The following is a 9,111-nucleotide window of genomic DNA, read 5'->3' as shown; positions in this document are numbered from 1 at the left end:
GTCCTTCCTGGTGAGGAAGCCCTTAGGTCTTTAGTGGATCTGATGGATCCAGCATGGCATTTGGAAAGTAATAACCTTTAGTAGTTAATCAAACAGCCCTGTTCAAGCAAAATTTCACAACAAAAGCTAACTTGGGGGTGTTTTTCTCTTTCTGCATATGTTCCATGTCTCTTCTGTTTTCTCCTGTGAGGTGACCCATGGTTTGAATTCACCCTCGCTGGCCCCGGCGGGAGAGTTAGATCCTCAGCAGTGATGACTGGTGATCCTACCAGCAAGGTCGGAGCCCAGGGGCCAGCAGTCTGGCGAGCCGGAAAGGACAGGAGGCTTTTGTGGATGACTCTGTTCCTTCTGGGAGGATCAGGCACTTTACCTTTACTCCTCAGGGAAACACACACATCTGTCTGCTTCCGGATTTTCTGTTGGTCCAGATTTTTCCTCTTCTTTGGTTATACCACACTTAAAAAAAATATTTATTTTAATTGGAGGCTAATTATAGTATTGTAGTGGTTTTTGCCATACATTGATATGAATCAGCCATGGATTTACATGTGCCTCCCATCCTGACCCTCCCTCCCACCTCCCCCCCCATCCCGTCCCCCAGGGTCATCCCAAGGCACCAGCCCTGAACACTTGTCTCATGCATCGAACCTGGATTATGGTAATATACATGTTTCAGTGCTGTCCTCTCAGATCATCCCTCCCTCGCCTTCTCCCACAGAGTCCAAAAGTCTGCTCTTTATATCTGTATCTCTTTTGCTGTCTCGCATATAGGGTCATCGTTACCATCTTTCTAAATTCCATATATATGTGTTAATATACTGTATTGGTGTTTTTTCTTTCTGACTTACTTCACTCTGTATAATAGGCTCCAGTTTCATCCACCTCATTAGAACTGATTCAAATCTGTTCTTTCTAATGGCTGAGTAATATTCCATGGTGTATATGTACCACAGCTTCCTTATCCATTCGTCTGCTGATGGGCATCTAGGCTGCTTCCATGTCCTGGCTATTATAAACAGTGCTGCGATGAACATTGGGGTGCACGTGTCTCTTTCAGATCTGGTTTCCTCAGTGTGTATGCCCAGAAGTGGGATTGCTGGGTCATATGGCAGTTCTATTTCCAGATTTTTAAGGAATCTCCACACTGTTCTCCATAGTGGCTGTGCTAGTTTGCGTTCCCACCAACAGTGTAAGAGGGTTCCCTTTTCTCCACACCCTCTCCAGCATTTATTGCTGGTAGACTTTTGGATAGCAGCCATCCTGACTGGCGTGCAATGGTACCTCATTGTGGTTTTTATTTGCATTTCGCTAATAATGAGTGATGTTGAGCATCTTTTCATGTGTTTGTTAGCCATCTGTATGTCTTCTTTGGAGAAATGTCTGTTTAGTTCTTTGGCCTATTTTTTGATTGGGTCGTTTATTTTTCTTGTATTGAGCTTCATGAGCTGCTTGTGTATTTTTGAGATAAATTCTTTTTCAGTTGCTTCATTTGCTATTATTTTCTCCCATTCTGAAGGCTGTCTTTTCACCTTGCTTATAGTTTCCTTCATTGTGCAAAAGCTTTTAAGTTTAATGAGGTCCCATTTGCTTATTTTTGCTTCTATTTCCTTTACTCTGGGAGATGGGTATACCACATGTTTTTATTTTTATAGTTTTGCTATTTATCATCCGTGCCCATTTTCCATTCTTTTGTTATCTGTACTCAAATTATTACTATTTCTCGATGAACTCCAGAACCATTTTACCAATTAAAGCAATACCATATTGGATTTCAAAAATACCTAACAAATATTTATAAATTTACTTTTGGAAAATGCATCGTGGAGTGTTCTCATTTAAGAGTATGTCCTTATTTGACTCCTTGCTTAACTTCCCATAAATATTTGTAGTTTTTAGACTATAGATATCATATTTTAGAACTGATCATTCCAATCACTTCTCAGCCTTTTGGCTAAGATCAAGTGTAGAACTGATCATTCTGGCCATATATTAGATAATTACTTTGTATCTATGTGTATCGGGGTGGAACACTGTCTATACAATTCCCTTTGGATTTTTAATAATTATTCACTTCATTTAATTAATTAAAAACACATTCATGTGTTTTTCTAGATATTGAATATTTTAGTTACAAATAGAGATAGGTAGTTTCCCTTTTTTAGTTGGCTGTCTTACTGCATTGACTGGAACTTCTGAAATAATTGGTTTAATGATGGATATTCCTCTTTTCTGAATATGGGAATTCTTCCATTTACAGTTAACAGTTTTATCATCTATCGATTTTATAAAATATATTATTAATTAATTAATTTTTTTTTACTGCATTGGGTCTCAGTAGTGGCAGGATGCTCAGTAATTTTGGCAGTCAGGCTTAGCTGCCCTGCGGGATCTTAGTTCCCCAACTGGGAATCAAGCCCAAGTCCTCTGCATGGCCAGGCAGATTCTTAAGCACTAGACCCCCAGGGAAGTTCCAATCTCCCACTGATTTTTAGCACATTTATAATACATGTTAAGTGGGTTTTTAAATTTCTGATTATCTTAGGCATATAAGGAGAGATTTTCTCTTTTGACATATTCATGCAGTTGCTATATACATAGAACTCCTAATATTCAAGTATATATAAATTTGGGATACACTTGGCTCGGATATGGTTGTTGGTAAATTACATGAAAATATAAGTTGTTTCCACTATTTCCTCTCATGCAGTAGCTCACAGTAGGTGTTCAATCAAAGTGTCAGTTCTTAAGTGGATACAATAGTGTCTCTTATAAGAAGATTTATACTTTAAGTTATAAAGAATGTCCACATAGGTTATATTTCAGCCACATAGATTTCCATTTTCAAATTCCAATGCTTTATTATTTTGGCCTCTCAGTTGTTTCTCTTCAATGTTTAACCCTGGGACTTCCCTGGTGGTCCAGGGGCTAAGACTCCACGCTCCCAAGCCAGGGGGCCAGGGGCCCCGGTCAAGGAACCAGATCCCACACGCCACGACTAAGATGAGGTGCAGCTAAATAAGTGTTTGTTTGCTTGTTTTCCAAGTTTACCCCTGTCACCACTCTCTGCACCACTCTCCCCTCTGCCTGGAACACTACGTCTTGACGCCCACGTGCTCAGCGCGCCTCCTGAGCTGTGCGCTTGTCCCTCTCACCGGCCGTGGATGCTCACTCACTGGGTTGCATCACACTCTTTGCGGCCCCATGGACTGTGGCCCGCCAGGCTCTTCTGTCCATGGAACTTTCCGGATAAGAATACTGGAGTCAGTTGTCATTTCCTCTTCCAGGGGAATCTTCCTGACCCAGGGATCGAGCCTGAGTTTCTTGTGTCTCCTGCATTGGCAGGCAGATTCTTTACCTCTATTGCCACCTGTCTAGTCCCTTATAAAGTTTGCTTTCTAGATTCTGCTTGCTCTCTCTCTAACTTTGTGTTGTTGACATATTCCCCATAACTGATGTGTAGTGGGTACTTGATAAATATTTATTTAACAAATAATTTTTTAAAACTATATACTATAAACTTTGATTGGTACATGCGAGTATAATGAAAAGCAAAGATACGCCAATAGAAAACTAGTTTGAATCCTGGTTTCCATCATTTACTAACCATGTGCCTTTGGGAAAATTAGTTAAATATTATACACCTCATTTTGCTAATGAAGGCAATGTAAGTAACGATTGTGTCCACATAGGACACCTGTATACATCGAGTAAGTTAAGTGAATGTCAAACATCCACTAGAATGTCTTGTTCTCAGGACACACAAAGCAAATATCCATTACTTTTTACTCAATGTATAATCAATCAAATTACATTTAATCATTTAAGATGCATACTTAAATGAAAATCATAGCATAAAAATTAAATAAAGGATGCCGTAAGTGAGAATGTAGTCCTGTAATGCACACATCATCGTGAGGGAAGATCCCTTTAGGGAGGAGACCAACAGAAGCAAGTGTAAGACACCACACATCATTCTTCAAATGTGTAAAGCCAGCTGACTGTTTCCTCAACCCTAAGCAATCATATTACTTTGAAACTGTTCTCCATGATATAGCCTTCTGATTATTCACCGTTCTCATTATCATATGCTTATAAGCATGTTTTACTGATTTTATATTCATCTGAAAACCAAGGAGAAGCTTCCCAGGTGGTTCAGTGGTAAAGAACCGGCCTGCCAATGCCAGAGCTGCGAGTTCAATCCCTAGGCTGGGAAGATCCCCTGGAGAAGGGAATGGCTACCCACTCCAGTATTCTTGCCTAGAGAATCCCATGGACAGAGGAGCCTGGCGGGCTACAGTCCATGGGGTCACAAAGAGTCTGACACGGCTGAGCAACTGAACAACAACAGCAAAAGCCAGGGACCATGAACTTCATTTAAATTATCCTGAAAGTGCCGAAATCTAAAATCAAACGAATAAGTTATAACACCTTCCCCTTTCAAGATAGAGATAGAATTTCTCATAAGTTCTTATACTTACTGCCCTACAATATTTTTTGTCCAAACCATGTCAGCCTGAAAAGCCTGATTGCTATCTGCTCTGGAAGCTGATATTGTGGCATTGTGGCATTAAAATTGCCACTTTAATCACTTTAAGAAAGAGTGTTGTCTCATCGTATCTGCTGGTCCATTCCATGTTGGTGTCTGATAGCTTCTTCCATAAATATGATGACTTTCTGCAGCTCTGCATTAATGACCACCTACAATAAGGAGATCAAATCTTAATTCCTGGTGACAAACAGTAAATATATGGGGAGTTTATTTAGGCTGTATTTTGAAATGACTAAGTAGCCTGAGAAAATAAAGTTTAACAGGCTCATAAAGGTATGCTGTCTACATAACTAATGTGGACTTCGTTATTATGTTGCCTATTACAGACCATAAACAGTAACAGTGAAGTCTATCTTTTATTCCACAGAGTTGTAAAATGTCCTGGCTGTGACAACATATAGACTGAACACACTTTGTAAAGATGTTTCATTTATTTTATATTTAAATGAAAGCAATAAACTGTTTAAAAAAAAAACAGTGTAAACTGAAGATAAACACGTTACACTGGAAAGGTACTTAAAATTAAATAAAATACCGAGGAGTTGCCTCTTAATATAAACCCTGTTATGACAGAGGAGAACTTTTCTGCAGCAAAATTTACATGTTTCAAGTTGCTCTTTAATCAGTCTTACCCGGAGTTTCTGACAGCACAGTGGCAGGGCCGTGTCAGCGGAGTCAAGACTGCCCCATCTAATTATCTCACAATTTGCTCACTGGTTTTGGGTAATTGGAACAATTTGCTTGCAGAAACCTGTGAGGAATCAGATGTTAATTGACTTTGTCTTGCTTAATCAGCCCCTCAAGAAACAGGCTTCATTTTCCTGACTGTTTCCTAAGCCATGTGCTGGCATCCTGTGATACAGTGGAAAGAAAACATACAGACAGTTGCCTTGGTATCGACCGGCCAAATCTGATTATGACTCCAGCTCTGAATGGAGAGATTCCAGGAATTAGCAGAGGGGCCTAGAGAAAATATTCAGAAATATGGAGTGACATTGAGAAGTGTTGCTATGATTTATATACAGTACAGTAAAAAAAGCAATGTGCATTTAAACTCAGGGCTCTAAACTCTCTGATTCCATCGCTCTGGTCTGGAACAATTCAGTTGTAATATACAGCTCAGTTTATTTGAGTGACTTGTTTGTTTCACTGTTTTGAACCATTCCAGGTATCAAAATTTAGCACTCCTGATTCACCTTTTCACTTGGAAATAACTTCCCAGTTTGCTCTATCTGTCTGCCCTGTCTCAAAGCCTGATAATAAAGATGGTTAAAAAGCATCTGAATTATCTAAACTGTAGATCACTTTAAAAATATTCTATTTTTCCATATCCCTGATTCCACGAACCCAAGAGGTTTGGTAAACAGTGGACAGGAGTGAAGCATTGGACAAAACATAAAGGAGTTAAAAGAATACTATTTTTTCCTCTCCGTAGATCATTTTCCATCTGTCAGTCGCTGCCCTGTATATCCTTTATCTCATTTAATATGTCTTTTTTTTTTTTAATGAGGGAGAGTTACCATTTAATATTTCCCATGTAAGTTTCAGTTCAGCGAATGGTTGCAAGCTTCTAGGCAGCTGCTTTGGTCTGTGATGTGCAATGTGGCGAGTCTACGAATTTTAGTCTATGGATTTCTAAGCAGCCCTTGCATTCCTGAATCAAATCAGCTTGCTCATAGTGAAATCCATTGTATACAGCACAGAATTCAGTTTAGTTTGATGGCATAGTCTTTGGAATTTTTGCAGCCATGTCCATGAATAAATGAGCTTTTCGTTTTCTTCCCCATTCTGCTCTTTGTATGTGGGTTTCATACCAAAATTATACTGGCTTCCAAGGATGAGTTGAGACATAGCCTCTGCCATTCTCTGGAAATTTTGAATGAGATTGAAATAATCTTGCACTTAAAATTTTGGAAAAATTGTCTTATAAAACCCTGATGCCCTGGTATTTTCTTTGTGACAGTATTCTAATTGTATGCATTTCTGTTTTCTAAAGCATACTTGTAGGGATTTTCAGGATATTCTTTTTGAGTACTTAAATCAGTAAAATTATCTATTCTAATTCTCGAATCAATTGATCAAAAATTGTTTAAATGACCTTTTTAAAAAAGTCTCTATTGTACCTATATTAATTTGCCATTTCTATTCCTGGTCATTATTTTTGATCTTGTGAGAAGTTTATTTCCCAGTTTCTCCAAAGAATCAATATTTGACTTTGCTGATTTCCTTATTTAATTTTTATTTTTATTATGCTAATTTAAAGCTCTTCAATTTATTATTTCCTTTGTGTTATATTTTAAGGATCATGTTAATATTATTTTTCTAACTTGTAATGATGGATGCTTAGTTCATAATTATCCCTTCTTTTTTCTTAAATCTTCCATAAAGCTCCATTATCTTATACATCTCATAATTGTTAATACATAGAATTTTTTTGTTCAATAATTATATTTCAAATTTCCATTACATTTTCTTCAGTTCAGTCGCTCATTTGTGTCTTTGCAACCCCATGGACTGCAGCATGCCAGGCCTCCCTGTCCATCACCAACTCCCAGAGCTTGCTCAAGCTCAGGTCCTTCAAGTTGGTGATGCCATCCAACCACCTCATCCTCTGTCGTCTCCTTCTCCTCCCACCTTCAGTATTTCCCAGCATCAGAGTCTTTTCAGATGAGCCAGTTCTTCACATCAGGTGGCCAAAGTACTGGAGTTTCAGTTTCAGCATCAGTCCTTCCAATGAACACCCAGGACTGATCTCCTTTAGGATGGACTGGTTGGATCTCTTTGCAGTCCAAGGGACTCTCAAGAGTCTTCTCCAACACCACAGTTCAAAGCATCAATTCTTCAGCACTCAGCCTTCTTCATTGTCCAACTCTCGCATCCATGCATGACTACTGGAAAAACCATAGCTTTGACTAGATGGACCTTTGTTGGCAAAGTAAGTCTCTGCTTTTTAATATGCTGTCTAGTTTGGTCATAGCTTTTCTTCCAAGGAGCAAGCATCTTTTAATTTCATGGCTGCCGTCACCATCTGTAGTGATTTTGGAGCACTCCCCCTGCACCACCCCCAAAAAATACACTTTCTTAGAAATTCACTTTTAAATACTAAATACGTAATTTTACCTTTTCTTGACTTTTTATATAATTTTGTATTTACCAAAAGCATGGTCATTATGGCACTTATTATATTTTATAAAATTGACTGAGTCTTGAATGATGGCCTACTAGCATATATTTACACTTCCTAAAGTTTAGATGTACACTCAAGAAAAAATTGCATTCTCCAGTGGTTAGATATATAATTCATGTGTATCCATTAAATCAAGTTTGTTAGTTTTGTTGGTAAATAATACATAGATCTAATTTTTTTTCTATTTGCAACTTATCCCTGTGATATATGTGTTGGAACCTCCCATTGTGATTATGAGTCTTGTCATTCTTTTTTGCAGTTCTATCCATCTTTTATTTATACATCCTAGGGCTAAATTAGTAGATGAATACAAGCTTAATTTATTTTTCTCTTATTGATAAATTGAACTATTTATTATTCATTATATAGTAACTATTTTTGGTAATGTTTTTGCTTTCATTTATCTTTTGCATGATACTTAAATTGAGATATCAGCTACCTTTTGGTTAGTATATCTTGATTATATCTTTTTTACAATTCCTTTATTTGTTAAAAAAAATAACTGTCTTTATGCTATAGAAGAGTGTCTTAGGAGCAGCATAAGGATTAGGGTTGGTATACTCTAAATATATATCTATAAACTGGGGTTGTTTTAAAGTACAATTTGATCAGGTATTTTAAATGGCAAGTTTATTCCATTTACACTGTCAGCATCATTGGACTCACTTATGGTTGTATAATTTAAGTTTTTGTCTATCCTTTTTGAAAATCTCCTTTCTTGTATTCTTTAGGATTGATTAAAGTTTTTTGAGTTGTTGAGGTTTATTTTTCTTCTTGTTTTTCCATATTAAAAAAAAAATTCCACCGTGTTTTGTTGGTTTTGTTTTTAATTGGAGGAAAATGGCCTTACAACGTTGGGTTGGTTTCCACCCTACAACACTGTGACTCAGCCATGATTATACATCTGTCCCCGCCCTCCTGAGCCTCCCTCACCTGCCCCCATCCCACCCCCCTAGGTCATCACAGAGTGCCCAGAGGCCCTGGGTTGGAAAAAAACCTATTTCTCCCTTCATCGAGGTTATTCTGGAAATTACATCATGAATATTTAAATAGGTCTAAAGTACAACATTAAAAAATGTTAAACCAGATTTAGAAATAAGCTTTATATTGCAACTCTTTCAGAGATTACTCCTGAAAGTTTATCAGATGTGTTTGATTACTCAAGTACAAAGGCTGATTAACGCTGTCTTAAACCTGTTTTTAACCACCTTCCTTCAATTTAGATGCTATCAATTTCCTGCATGGAAGTAGTGTCCTTTAAAAATCCCTCATTTTGTTTTGTTTATTTGTTTTATTGAAGTACAGTTGGTTTGCCGTATTATATGTCAGGTTTATGACATAGTGATTGAATATCTTCGTAGATGACACTCCATTA

The 9,111-nt window shown here is 37.6% G+C and overlaps 1 pseudogene; it reads left to right on the top strand.

Moving 5' to 3' along the window:
- Positions 1-1,931: 1,931 nt before the first annotated feature.
- On the top strand, positions 1,932-2,098 carry LOC136150492 (U2 spliceosomal RNA; annotated as a pseudogene).
- The last annotated feature ends 7,013 nt before the right edge of the window (positions 2,099-9,111 follow it).

This window comes from Muntiacus reevesi, chromosome 18 (assembly GCF_963930625.1).
Source record: "Muntiacus reevesi chromosome 18, mMunRee1.1, whole genome shotgun sequence".
Taxonomy (NCBI): domain Eukaryota; kingdom Metazoa; phylum Chordata; class Mammalia; order Artiodactyla; family Cervidae; genus Muntiacus; species Muntiacus reevesi.
The sequence above is the reverse complement of the archived record's forward strand: the minus strand, read 5'-3'. Positions and strand labels throughout refer to the sequence as shown.